This window comes from Protopterus annectens, chromosome 5.part0 (assembly GCF_019279795.1).
Source record: "Protopterus annectens isolate FY-2018-M chromosome 5.part0, PAN1.0, whole genome shotgun sequence".
Lineage (NCBI taxonomy): Eukaryota > Metazoa > Chordata > Ceratodontiformes > Protopteridae > Protopterus > Protopterus annectens.
In genome coordinates, this window is record NC_056735.1 from 1,526,631,897 (window position 1) to 1,526,646,559 (window position 14,663).

Below are 14,663 nucleotides of genomic sequence, written 5' to 3' on the forward strand. Positions count from 1 at the left end.
ATTCACATAGCTATTTACATATGGACAATGAAGCAGTTGATAGCTTCTCATTGGGATGATGCAGTTTATTCAGACTATATACCTAAGAGATATAGGATTTAGGGTAGAAGGAGGTGGTTAGGGGCTGGGGGTGATTAAGTAGGTTTCTGGCATGGGCAGGAGCTGGAGTTAGCAAGGTAGTTTTTTAAGTTCTTTTTTGAAGCTGTTAGTGTATTAGATATGTTGAATATTTGGAGGGAGTTTGTTTCAGGCCTGAGTCACTGTGCTTTTGTGAAGTAGTTTGCCTATGTTCTTATTAGGTTTGTATATGTCAAAAAGGAGTTGATCAGAGCTACAGAGAGTACAAGAAGGAGCATAGAGGGATACTAGAGAGGAGAAGGAAGGACAAGCTGAAGGTTTATTAAGTAAAGAGTGAATGATTTGTAGCTGGGATAGAAGCAGTAGTTGAGTAAATTCAAGCCTTTGGACTTGCTTTAGAGCAAGGCAGTGGTTGGATTTGTATGTCTGGTTGCTGGAATATCTAGTTATTTTTGTTATATGTTTGTTCAAGTTTGTTTATTAAGGTAGATTGTAAGTATGTGATGATAAGAGAGGCATAGAGAAGGCAGGGAAGGAGGGATACTTGTGCCAGAGAAGGTTTGGAGTCAAAAGTCAAGAATTTTTTTCTATAGAGTAGTCCTAATTTTTGATGTGTCTTTTTAATACACTGTTGAATATGTAAGTTGAATTTTAGTTGGTCATCAATTATGATGCCAAGGAGCTTAGTGTGTGGTTCAGGTTTAATAATAGTGTTATGAAGAGATGAGATGGTGAAGGTGGTTTTATAATGGGAGAGAGATTTACAAATAAAAAGAAGGAATTTTTTTAGGGTTTAGAATGAATTGGTTATCAGTTAGCCATTTTTCAATGGTGAGAAATGAGCTTTGAGTAATAGACTGAAGGTGAGTGATGTCAGAGATAGCGATTAGAGTAGAATCATCAGCGTATTGTATAAGGGAGGTAGTGCTGTAGAATGAGTGTAGTTGTCGGTAAAGATGTTGAAAAGTAGAGGCCCTAAAAAGAACCTTGGAGGACTCCAGCCTGGATAGGTAGAAAAGGGGAGCAGGTTATTTGCCATCTGACTAACTATAACTTATTAGTAAAGTACCAACAGAAAAATAAACCACTCATTAGCAGGTCCTTGTGTCCACAATAGTACTGCAATAAAATATCCAAAAACAAAAAAATGAATATAGGCTAGGCTCCAGGTTAAAAACTTTAATCTTTCATGTAGCACAATCACTTTCATATTTCCTTCTTCAGGTGAATCAGTTAAACTAAAACAAAACAGTCATTTAAAATACTGCTGACACCATCACATGACCTTCAAGCATCACATGACCTAATACAAAATCACAAATCTACATATTTAAAAACTATATAATAATAGCAATGACAGTGTTATACATTCAATAAATAATAAAAATCTTTCAAAAGTATATGTTTAAAAACTGTTCAAATAATTTCATGTATGCAGGGGCCTGGATTTTAACTCTGTTCTGTTGTCTTAATGCAGGCAGCTTCTGTTCCTTTATGAGCAAAGGAAATCTCAGTGACTGTATGCCCTTGTTGACTAAAAACATCTTCATTTGTAGTGTTGACCAAATCAGAACAGAGGCCACAGCACGAGCAGAAACAAGAAGAAATATGAAGGGAGAAACAAGAGCCCATACAATATAAAGAAAGCTTTTCTGAATCAAAGAAATACTTAGTATGGAATGTATCGAGCTATAAGTTATCTGAAGATGAACTTAGCTTATTAGAAAAACGACTGTCATTCATACCCACTGGTAGGTCGGACTATGCAGATGTTATTTTTGACATTAAGATTTTTACTCATAATTTAAAGTTAAAAATGCAATTTAAAGATTATGACACCACACAAATGCATATTATGAATGTTTGTAAAAAACCTTGTACGTATATGCCAGTCATTAGCCCATTAGTGAATGCTTTTGAAAAAATGTGTATTGAGGATGCACACAAATTGATTGATAACAACAGGCGGAAACAGTATAAAGGGCTAAAATCTTATAATTTAACTAAACAAGAACATGAAGCCTTGATTAGACTGCAGAATAATTGAAGGGCTAGTAATTAGGCCTGCCAACACGGGAGGCCCTATGGTTATCATGGATAAGACTAAGTATGATTCAGTTATGTTGAATATATTGAATGATAATGCATTTTGTATGAAATTATCTCACAACAGGGCCAAATTGTTTATAGATAAAGTACATGGATTGTTAAAAGACATGTTTTCTAAGGGCATTATAGATAACCAACTGTATTATTTTATGGTTATATCCCCTACCATGCCTATCATTCAAGGTTTGCCTAAATTACATAAAAGTATTACTGATCCACCATGAGGCTGATAATGTCAGGAAGAAACTGGTGCACTGAGCTAGTGTCCATTTACATTAAAAAGTGTTTAAGGCCATTATTAAACAGTATGGAGCAAGTATTGAGAGATACAGAACATTTTTTGAGAGACCTTTACACTTTTAGTGTTATTACCCCCAATAGACATTTTTTGATGGTTATGCTTGACGTAGTTTCTCTCTTTACAGTTATACCTAATATAGTAGGAATAGACAGCATTACTAAGTTTATGGAAATGTATTCAGATTTTTCAGAGGGTAAGATCTTATCAATTAGAAATTTATTAACTATCGTTCTGGATAATAATGTGTTTCTGTTTGGTGATGACCTGTACTGGCAGTGTAATGGCATAGCTATGGGCATATCTTGGGCCACTAGCTACGCCAATGCTGTTATGGCAATATGGGAACAGGAATTTCTATTAAATGGTTCATATCAGGCTTATATACTTTTTTTCTGTAGATTCGTGGATGACCTCTTCATTTTATGAGAGGATACAGATGAGAATTTTTGGAATTTCAGAGTTATATTAAGAGAACTACCATATTTTTGAGGTTTACTTTCAACATCTCATATGAGCAAATACATTTCTTGGATGTTCAAGTTAATGTAGAGGAAGGAAGGTATATCTACAAATGGATGTTCAGGAAAGATTGTCATGTTAACCATCTGTTAAATAGAGATAGTATGCATCATGCATATATTTTTGATAATGTCATCAGGAATCAGGCTTTTAGAGCCTCACGGTTGAATGTGAGAGACACTGATTTCCATCAACAGTCAACAACCACAAAAAAGGAGCTCTTGGATAGGGGTTATAGTGAGACTGATGTAGAGAAACAAGCTCATGAGGTAGTTAGATTGAGATACACCAAATCCAGATCCTATTATTCTGAGAAATGGTTGGATAATAATGGAAATAGGGATGTTACATCTAAGTTAAAAGTACCCCTATGCTATTCTAGGGTGGTTAGATCATATATGAACATTATACGTAAACACTGGGGGATACTCACCACAGATAAGGGGGTTTCAAAATGGATAGATAGTAAACCTATGTTTCTGTTTAGAAATCAGAAATCCCTGAGAAGACGCTTGTGTGCACCTAGAGAAAGGAATATACCAATGGGCAAAATGGGTACTAAGCCATGTGGCAGATGTCTATATTGTAGTTATATAGATATAAGCAATGAATTTCTGCATCCAGATCAGAATCAACAGTACAGATTCAAAATATAGGCTACATGTGGCACAATGTGTAGTATGTTAAGAAATTTTATATTAGGAAAATGGACTGTACTCTTAAAGAGAGGATTAGAGAAAATGTTTATCATATTGGCAAACAAAGTAAATGTAATGTTTTAGCCAAGCATGTTATAAATACGAGTTTCCAGCATAAGTTCAGCTTCATGGTTATAGCTAAAAGTTTTGAAAGTCTGAGGGGAGGGGATATACGTAATAAAACAGAAGAGTTGGAAGCCAGATGGATTGTTATGTTTAGAGCTGACATGGGGCACAGTCTCAGTGAACAGATACCATTGAGATCAAAGTTAAAATCCAGGCCCCTGTGTACATGAAATGATTTGTACAGTTTTTAAACATATACTTTTGAAAGATTTTATTTATTGAATTTATAACACTGTCATTGTTATTATTATATGGTTTTTAAATATGTAGATTTATGATTTTGTATTACATCATGTGATGCTTGATGGTCATGTGATGGCATCAGCAGTATTTTAAATGACTGATTTGTTTTAGTTTAACTGATGCACCTGAAGAAGCAAATGTGAAAGCACTTGTGCTACATGAAAGATTAAAGTTTTTAACCTGGAGCCTAGCTCGTGTCCATTTTTTGCTATTAGTAAAGTAGCTGGAGAACCAGAGAATTGTAGAGGTGGAGAGGGTGAGATCATGTAGTTTAGTTAGTAGCTTAGAGTGAGAAATTAAAGGTTTAGGAATAAACAGGACATCAGCTGTTTTTTTGTCTCTAGCCTCTGCGACAGTATGAGTGAAAGATAGAAGGGCAGTGGAAGTACTGTGATTTGTTCTAAAGTCATGTTGGGTGGGGCTGAGAAGGTTTTCCTGAATTAGGTATTTGAGAATCTGATTGTATATGGATTTTTTTAGGATTTTAGAGAGTGGAGAGAGAATGGTTATGGGTCTATAATTAGAGGGATCAGTGGAATCACCTCATTTGTGTAGTGGCATGGTGTAGAAATATTTCCAGATGTCAGGGATGGTAGACTCTTGACTGATCTGTTTAGAAGTATTGAGATGGGGGAGGCTATAGCACTGATAGCATTGGCAGTGAAGTTTAAGAAAGAGGGGAGTTAGGTTATCAGAGGAGTGGAACATGGTTTTAGTTTAAGCAGAAGAGATTTAATATAAGCAGTGAAGACTGGTTTAAGAGAAAGAGGGTGGTCTTGGTAGCAGTGGAGGAGGTAAGGATGATTTTTATTTTGGTCAGTGAAGGTTAGTTTGTGGATAGATTCAATGAAGTAAGAGTTAAGTAATGAGATGGTTTCTTCAGGAGAATTGTTAGGGTAGGGGTTAGGGGTACTGGGTCCTGCAGGGTGGAACATTTTATTAATGGCTTGCCATAATTTTTTTGGGTTTGAGTGGAGGGAAGATTGGTCCTCATAGTGGATTTTTTTCTTATCTTTGTTGATTTTCTTTTTAGTGAAGTTTCTAAGGTCTTTGTATTTTTGGAGAGTAAAGTGGATTTGTTTTTTCAGCCATTGCTTCCAAGCATCTTCTCTTTTTTTTCATAAGGGAGTGAGTGTCTTTTGTCAGCCAAGGCACATAGTTAGCTTTAATACTAATTTTCCTTAGTAGTGCTAGGGAGTTAAGCATTTTGAGGAAAGTATGGTTAAATTCTAAACTGCATCATTGAGGGGAAGGTGTTGGAGGTTTGACCATTTAACTAATGAGTACCTATTATTAAAGGTTTTAGCATCAAACCTGGAAAAGTTGCAGCAGTCTCTGTACAGGTGGGACCTAGGAATTTGAACAGAGTGTCTTTGCATATAAATAGGGAGGTTGTCAGCTGAGGGAGTTAGGTAGGGTGTCAGGGTTATGGTAAAGGTTTGGGTTAGAAATAAGGATCCAATCCAGGATGGAGCTGTTATTGTTGGTTTTATTTAAGTGAGTGTGCATATAGTTAGCTGATTGATGCCATGGAAGCTGATGTTAAGATTTGGAGAGTTGGTTGATAATTGTTTCTAGTCAGTGTAGTCAATATTGACATCCCCAAGGATAATTGTCTCATAAGGTATATGGAGTGAGATCCATGATAGGATAGGTTCATGGATGGGAATGTTATTTCCAGGACTTATATAGATGGCTGCAATAGCAATTTTTTTTTGGGGGGGGGGGGGTTACATGACAGTTAAGAATAAGTAGCTCAGCTGGGTAGTAGTCTTGGAAAGGTATGGGTAGGGAGGATAGGTTAAGATGCTTGGAGTACAGGATAGCCACCCCCCTTCCTTTTTTGAAGAGTCTGTCTTGATTCTATTAAGTAGACTTTGTATGTTTATTGAGTAGATAGTAAGGTGTTTGGTAGTAGAGGGCTGGGGAGGTTGGTGTGAGGTGGGTTAAGGGATAGTGGTGGGGTGTGTAGAGGTGGGGTCCAGGACTGGGGTGTATGTCCCATTAGCAGAAAAGTTTTTGTTAATAGAGAGGGTTTATTATGGTAGAAGTAATAAGTAAAGGATTTGCGCTTGAGTTTTGAGGAGATAGGAGTATGAGTAGATAATCTGAATTTATGAAATTGTATGTAGGAGATATTATACATAGAGGGACTGATTAAGAAGGCTGGGAGGTATCCTTATTGGTTATTGGCTGTGTAAGTGTGGGAGATGGTTGTAGGTAGTAAAGTTTTATGTCATAAGAAGTTAAGAATGTAAGGTAGAAGAGTAAGGGGGGTTGAACGGTAGAGATATAGCATGATAAGGGAGGATATGAATAAGAGTGAGGGTCTGTAGTAAGGTATGTGTATAACTGCGAATCAGTGTATATTTTAGGTAAGTTTTCAGATGAATAATACAAATAAGGAGTCGGGGGGAAGAAAAGTGAATGAGAGTAAATTAAGATGAGTTACCTTGTCTAGTCTGTCAAGGCAGGTAGGAGATTGTAGGATGGAGGGGATGTTGGTTATCTTTATGGAGGAAAATATATTTAATGATGGGTAGGGTCATAACGTGGGAGAGACTTTATCAAGGTGGTTAGAGTATGAATCTAGAGTAAGTGGGGGTAGGTGGCAATGGGGGTAGGAGAGCGGGTTGAACCAACTCATGGAGGCACTGCGAGAAACAATCAGTTAATGGGTGAGTGTTAGTCTGGCAGAAAGGATAAAACAACAGTTCACTATCTTATTATTATATATTTGTTTTTGTTATGTTTTTATATATGAGATGGGATTCAGTATTCCGACTATTATAATCATATATTACTGATAGAGTTGAATTATAACTTTCTAACAGTAAAGTGTAATAAATTGCCAGTAAAGAGTACAAGGGAAGGAATGTTAAGCAGGAGGGGAGGTGGTGGGTCAAAGCTGCGAGTAGGGTCCACGCTAGGTGTGATCCCCACTGAGGGCATTTTTAACAACAGAAAATTAGCAGCCCAAAATTGAGGTAAAAAAATTAAGGCCAGGGGGAAAGATACATGCAAACTAAACAAAAGCAGGATTTCTCTTTCTTTTGTTATGAAGTTGTCTGCGATGTAGTGATGTTCACACTTCAGGTCGTTTCTCCAGGTTGGATTTATCAGGGTACATTCTTCATTTCTAAATGGGGCTACCTACACATGAATAAGAATAGAAGAGTTGTGAATAGTCTGAGAAGAGATTAAAAATGTAAGGAATGAAATAAGGTAGAATAATAATACAAAAATAAGTAGGAAACCCTATGATAGCAGCAGTTAAACACCACCAAAAAGCACTTAATTGGAGTATAAGATAGTCCACTGCACACATTTGCAACAGAGACAATATAAATGAACAGCGATGAGAGAGGGAAGTGGAGAGAAGAGCAGTTCTGGTAGAGATCGCATACAGGGTTCACTGTGGTATGTAACCAACACTTGCATACTAACAGCGTATATGTCAGCACAACATCTAAGTTGTCGGGCATTATGCAATATTGCTAACAGAAAGCATTATCCCACATCGCTAAGACTGTAACACAGAGCAGTTTATAAATACACATGGTAATAACTATAATAAGTGAAAACACTTTGTGAGTGTTTTAGGCAAGAATGTTAAACAAGAAAAAAAACAGCTAGTCTTTTTGTTCATGAGGCATAATGTAGAAAACATCTCAGGTAGCACACTACTGCTAATAAGATGACTGACTGTGGGATAAACAAGTTAATACTGTTGAAAAATGCAGCTGATATTATGCAAAAATTACATAATGCAGTTCAGAACAGCAGTGTAAAGGACATTGTGAAAAAAATAAGCATAACTTGATTTACATGGCGAGCACACTGTGCAGGACTGACAAGGGGATTCAGCAGACTGAAAGTATAATTTAAAAATGGTGCCACAATGCAAGGCCAATACTTATTAGGTTTGGGGGGGTGGCAGTGCTAGTGAGAATACCTGCCATACAGGTCCTCTCAATTAAGTTGCATACTAAGCTAGAGAGAGCCTACTTGTGGAGGTACCCCCAGAAACAATCAGTTAAAATGGGTGAGTGTTAGTTTGACAGAAAGGGTAAAACATCAGTTCACTATCTTATTATTATATATTTGTTTTATGTTGTGTTTTTATATATGTGAAGGGATTCAGTGTTCTGACTATTATAATATTATAATATAAATTGTAATAGTCTGCACAAGTTTCTTTCCTGCGTGACACCCCCCACCTGGACTTAGAGGCTGTATGTTACTGCTGTTAGTCTGTGGTTTTACAGAGCTGATAGTGTATGCAATATAATCAATTTTAATTATAATGTATGCAATATAATTAATTTTACTCTTCATCTCTATTCCTTGCCTGCTCTCCACTTCATATTCTTGTAATCTATTGCACTAATTATGCCTTATTTACCTTTATTTTTCAGTTTGCACAGGTTTCTTTCCTGCATGACCCCCACCCCACCTGGGATTAACTGCATAAAGCAATTTCTACCTTCTCCAATGAAGCTGGCTATCTTAAGTAAAACCTCTGGGAAGCAAGAACATGACTCCCTCCAGCTTTTCAATTGTAATAGGTGAATTACAATTTAGTTTCTGTAAACTGTTGAGGCGTAATGGTGTATGCACAACTACAGTGAAGGGATCCAGCCAATTGCCACTAGATTGGGCTATAATACTTTGAATCACCCTTACACTCACACATTGTTCTAGTGTCAAGCATTTACTTTTTAATTTGGTAAAGTTTTGCTTCTAGGCTGAGTCCACAGTAATTTGGCTCCCTCCATATTGACTACATTTGCTAGTTTACTCCTAGGATCCTATTAAAATTAGCCTGAAAATATGTGTAAAAATAAAAAAGAATAAAACAAATTGAAGTACAGCCAAACACATTGCTTACATACAATCATACAAACCAAACCAAAAGCACAAGGTAACTCTCAGAGTCAGTGTTAGCCCCGATCCGCTCACCCTCGCTGGGCTAGGCTCACTCCACTCCCCTCCCTGCCCCCAAATTCCACCCGCCCCCACTAGTGCTTAATTTAAACCAGACTTTGCCACTCCCCTCCTGCTAAGTAACAATCAGCACCTCACACATCATTGAGTAACCCTGCCCCATTAACCCATTCTTCCACACCCTGTTAGCACAGTCAGCCCCCAAAATTTGGCCCGCCCTCCCAACAAAATGCAAACAAGCAAAAAATGCTAATTACCCAAATGCCTATACTCTTTCTATTTTACCATCTCACTGCCTACGAACAAACAATTGACCGTGGTATTCACTGCCCAAATGGTCAAACAGACACCCATGACATCACACATAACACCAAACATTTTACCATCCCCAGCACACTGAATAAACCACCCTCTATAAAACACCACCCCTGTACAACCAGAAAACATAATCCTAAAGACAAAGACTATATAAAACATATAAACAAACTCCTAAAGCTCAGAATATCCTGTCACTATAACCTTATAACACATGGAGACATTCATCCCAACCCTGGCCCACCCACACCCAATAACCTCCACTCTCCTACCACAACCCCCACAGTCAAGCTACCCATGAATACACCCACTAGTTCCCTACTAGCATGTCAACTAAATATTAGAAGTATTAACAATAAGATTCCCAACCTACACGTCCTCCTAGCAACCCACTCCCCAGACATTATGTGTCTTACGGAACCCTGGCTAAAACCCAGTACTACTGACAATGAGATACTACCTCCAGGATACAATATTCACAAGCTAGACCGTGCTACAAGGGAAGGAGTTGGGATAGCAGTCATTTACAAAAATACTCTAACTGTTAATAGAGACACCATTCAACCTCCCCAATTCAATAACGAGTAACCCCTCATAACCAAGCTACAGATTAATCAAAACAAGCACTTGAACATCATCTGTGCATACATTCCACCAGGCAGCAACCTAAATACCCTAGAAGATCTCCTTTACTGGTTTTCCACTACCTATCCCCAAGAAACTATAGTTCTTTGTGATTTTAACACCGACTGGCACCCCTGCTCCTCTGACACCCCCTCACCCACATACACTTATCTGGGTTTAAACAGACCATAACCTCTCCCACTAGGATAAACAAACCAACCAACAGGGAAAGTATCCTAGAATGGATCCTAGTTAATAACCAACACCAACTGTACACAGCTGGTACCCTCCCTGATAACCTCAGCTACCATTGTCTAACTTATATCATAAAACATAAGGCAGGAATCCCTCACCAGCCCAAATATAAAACAGTTAGAAACAGGAAAAACTTTGATGCTGCTATATTCCAAAATGAATTAAAAGCAGTTGACTGGTCAAAATTTAAAAATCTAACACTAGAGGAGGCCATAGATCACTTTAACACAAATTCCTAAGTATCCCTGATTCCCATGCTCCAGCACGTACAATAAAAACTAGATCAAATACAGCACCATGGCTCACAAATTATACCAAAGCTAAAATCAAAACTAGAAACAGAGCCTGGACCAGCTGGAGAACAACTAACGCCCCACTTGACCATCTAAAATATCAACTTAGGAATGATACAAAAAAATCTATTTTACTCGATAAAAAAAGCTTCTACCACAATCTCCTACAAAAACACCATAATAACCCTCAAAAGTTCTGGGCAGGCTTAAATCAACTACTTTGTCCAAGTCATTCCACAACCCTAACCCCGGCTAACTACACCCATAGTTCCTCAGAGATCACAGCTAGCACCTTTAATAACTTTTTCACTGAAACAATCCAATCCCTAGCAAATCAACTAACCCCCTCTAACTTAAACCACATGCCTAATCTACCCAATAATCACCCCGAATTTAGCTTCCAACCAATATCCACTATTTTTATCAAAACACTTCTAAAAAAAACTAAAACCTACCACCCTCACTGCTGACCTCCTCCCTGCAGAAGACCTACAAATAGCTGCAGATGCCATTGCATATCCCATATCTATCCTCATCCGAAAACGCTATCCCCACCCACTGGAAAATATCTCATGTCATCCCAGTCCATAAAGGTGGTAGCTCCTCAGACATATCCAGCTATAGACCCATTGCCATTCTTTCCCCACTAGCCAAAATAATGGACAAATGTGTACACAAGCAACCAATGCAATACCTTACACAGAATAACTTACTATCCAATTCCCAGCATGGTTTCAGGCCATACCACAGCACCACCTCAGCCCTCCTTTCCTTTACTACTGCCATGAACCAAAACAGGAATGACAATATTCTAACATCTGCCCTCTTTCTTGACCTATCAAAAGTCTTTGACATGGTTAACCATGAACTTCTCATTCTTTCACTAAAATCTATTTCCCCTCAACAAGCCTGCCATTCAGTGGTTTCAGTCCTACCTGACTGGTAGACAACAGGCGGTACTATGGCAGGGCAAACTCTCCAGCCAGCTATCTCTCACACTTGGTGTCCATCAAGGGTCCATACTAGGTCCACTACTCTTCTCTATTTTTATCAACAACCTTCACACTGCTATCCCTGAAGCTACCTGCATTCAATATGCAGATGATTCCACTCTGATCTGCTCAGCCACCTCCCCATCTGAACTGCAAACCTTAACCCAAAATACATTTAACACTATCAAGAACTGGCTCACCAACCAACACCTACTTCTGAACCCAATAAAACTAAACTTCTACTCTTCTCATCCACTAGTAGATCCACCACACTTTCATTCTGTCACATCTAACAATGGAACCACTATTTCCCCAGATCATGACACCAAACTGCTAAGGGTTATCATAGACAATAATCTCAAATTTGACCTACAGGTCAACAAAACCATATAGACCATCAATAAAAAGCTTGGATTACTGTATAGAAACAAGACATTTTTAACCCCACTGGCTAGGACTGCAATCACCTGATCACACCTACTCTCTACTCTTTTATATGCCTCGCCTGTACTCTCAAACCTCAACAAATCCAAACTAGATAAGCTGTCCCATAGCTGCAATCATATTGCCAGATTCGCCACTGGCTCCACCTGTAGAACCCACCACTGCCAGAACCTTAAACAACTAGAGTGGCTAGAACTGCCCAGCTTAATTGAATTCAATCAACTCTTAATAGCGCACAAAATTTTGTACCACCTTGAGGATACCCCTCACTTAAAAATATTATTAAGCCATATAGCAACCTAAGATCCCTATGGTCAGCCGATAAACTACTGGTCCAAACCCATAAAGCTAATAACTCTGCTGGTGAATCCCTGTTTGCCAACTTTGTTGGCAAAACCTGGAATTTGTTGCCAAACTATATAACCCTACAATCCTCCAAAAGTCTCTTAAAAAAAAACCTCAAACAGTATCTCAAAGTGAATTGGCTATGCCCATGTACCAACCCTAATTAAGTTATAAACTAAAAGCATATTCTGTAATTATCATAACTTGTAACTATGTCACCAAGCTCTGCTTCCAATCTGATGTCTCTTACTTTCAAATTGTGTCTGTCCATGAGAATAGTGAATCCCTACTAGGGAACACTGCTAAGCCATTGTATATAATCACTTTGTTTTTATAATTGTTTGCTAACTTCTGTGTAATCTGTGTAAGTTTGTCTATGTGGAGCTTTTCTCCCCTGGCCTCCGCTGAAAATGAACATGTATCCAGTCAGACTATCCTGGTAAACAAATGTAAAATAAATAAAATAAAATAGATAAAAATAATCAGATATTAGGTGAATTACTACTTTTTTAGCAGTAAGGAGGAATAAATTGCCAGTAAAGAGTACAAGGGAGAGGGTTGTTAAGCAGGGGGAGGAGGGGGTGGGGGAAGGCCACGGGTAGGGTCCAAGCTGAGAATGTCTTTAACAACAGAAAAATAGCAGTAGAGTAAGAATTACACAGAACCGAGGTAAAAAATTAAGGCCAAGGGGCAAGATACATGCAAACTAAATAAAAGTGGGTTTTCTCTTTGTTGTGTTATGAAGTTTCCTACAATGTAGTGATGTTCAGACTTCAGATGATTTCTGCAAGTTGGATTTATCAGGGTGCAGACTTCATTTCTGAATAGGGCTATAAACCTAACAAAAGCAGGTTTTTTCCCTTTGTTTTGTTACAAAGTCATCTGCAATGTAGTGATATTCACACTTCAGGTGGTTTCTGCAAGCTGGGTTTATCAGGGTGCGGACTTCATTTCTGAATGAGGATATAAATTGAAATGTTTTTTGAACAAATATACATTCTTTTTAAAGGAAACTTTAAACAGTCCACATTCATATTATTTCCTTTAATTTTTCAAATATTTCTTCTCATTGCATTTTTTTTGTCTTTACCTAACAGTAGTCCTAATGTCTTTAGTTCTATCTCATCTAAACAAATCCCCCTATCTTTAACTTTTATCCTTAACCCCTAAACTTTTTCTTAGTCTGCATCAGACATATAAATCGTAAAGTTTATGCTAAACTTTCTTACTCATGCCTCAGCTTTTCTTTAACATACTCATATTATTTATTGATCCTAATCTGTCAGCGTACAACATCATTCTTGACAGTTCTTCCCCTTCCACTAACTCTCACTTTGCAGGTTCCAAGATTCTTTTTGTACATTTTCCTAATACATCCCGTCTCAGAGCAAAGATTGTATTACTTGGACAGTAGTTTTGCCTTAAGCATTTCCTCCTTTCTTTATTTCTATACTTTGTCACACAATCTATTTCTACGAACTGTTATTCTTGACAATTCATAAAGAGAACCTAATAAAGATGTTTTTGCTTAGCATCCTATTCCTTCAGCATCAACCACAGTTGTTAATATTTGAAATTATCAAAGTTTCCTTAATGACATAAACTATAATTATTCCTTCTTTCATTTTTCAAACTACCTAATGATTAGGATGTCTATTTTTTCTTTTCCATTCACTCTGTGTGTGTGTGTGTGTGTGTGTGTGTGTGTGTGTGTGTGTGTGTGTGTGTATATAAATATATATATATATATATATATATATATATATATATATATGTATAAATATATATATATATTTCAATATGTCTAAAAACAAAAAATAATCAATTTCAGTTTTAGAATCTCTCTTTTATACAAATCCTCTATCTTTTCTTATATTAAGTTTTCCTGACTAGTACTTTAACATATTTTCTATTTTCCTTTTCAATCCTCTTGAATAACAGTTTAAACATACTATTAGTGTAACTGACTTATCTGAATAGACATAGTTTTTGGGTGGGGTGATGCTTCACTCCTGCTTCATTCTGACAATCATCCCCAGTGCCCTTGTCCAACACTGGGTCTACCAGTCATCCTCCAATCCCTGACTACTACCAAATTCTGACCAGAGCTGAAATGGATCCTAACAGTATCCTGGAGGAGCTGCTATCCTAAAGCTGTGATTTTTACTTTTTTTCTTTTTAAATTGCTCTTTTTTAAGGCCTACCCTTGGTTTTCCTGCCATTGGTTATATGGCTTGTGTTATAGGGGAGGCATGCAATGGGACTATGTGATTTCTCACTCTGGCTCTGTGGAATCTTAGTCAATAATCATTCCCTATTCCATCTTAGATTACCTCCTTCCCTATATGAACCTCACACTCCACCAGGGACATTA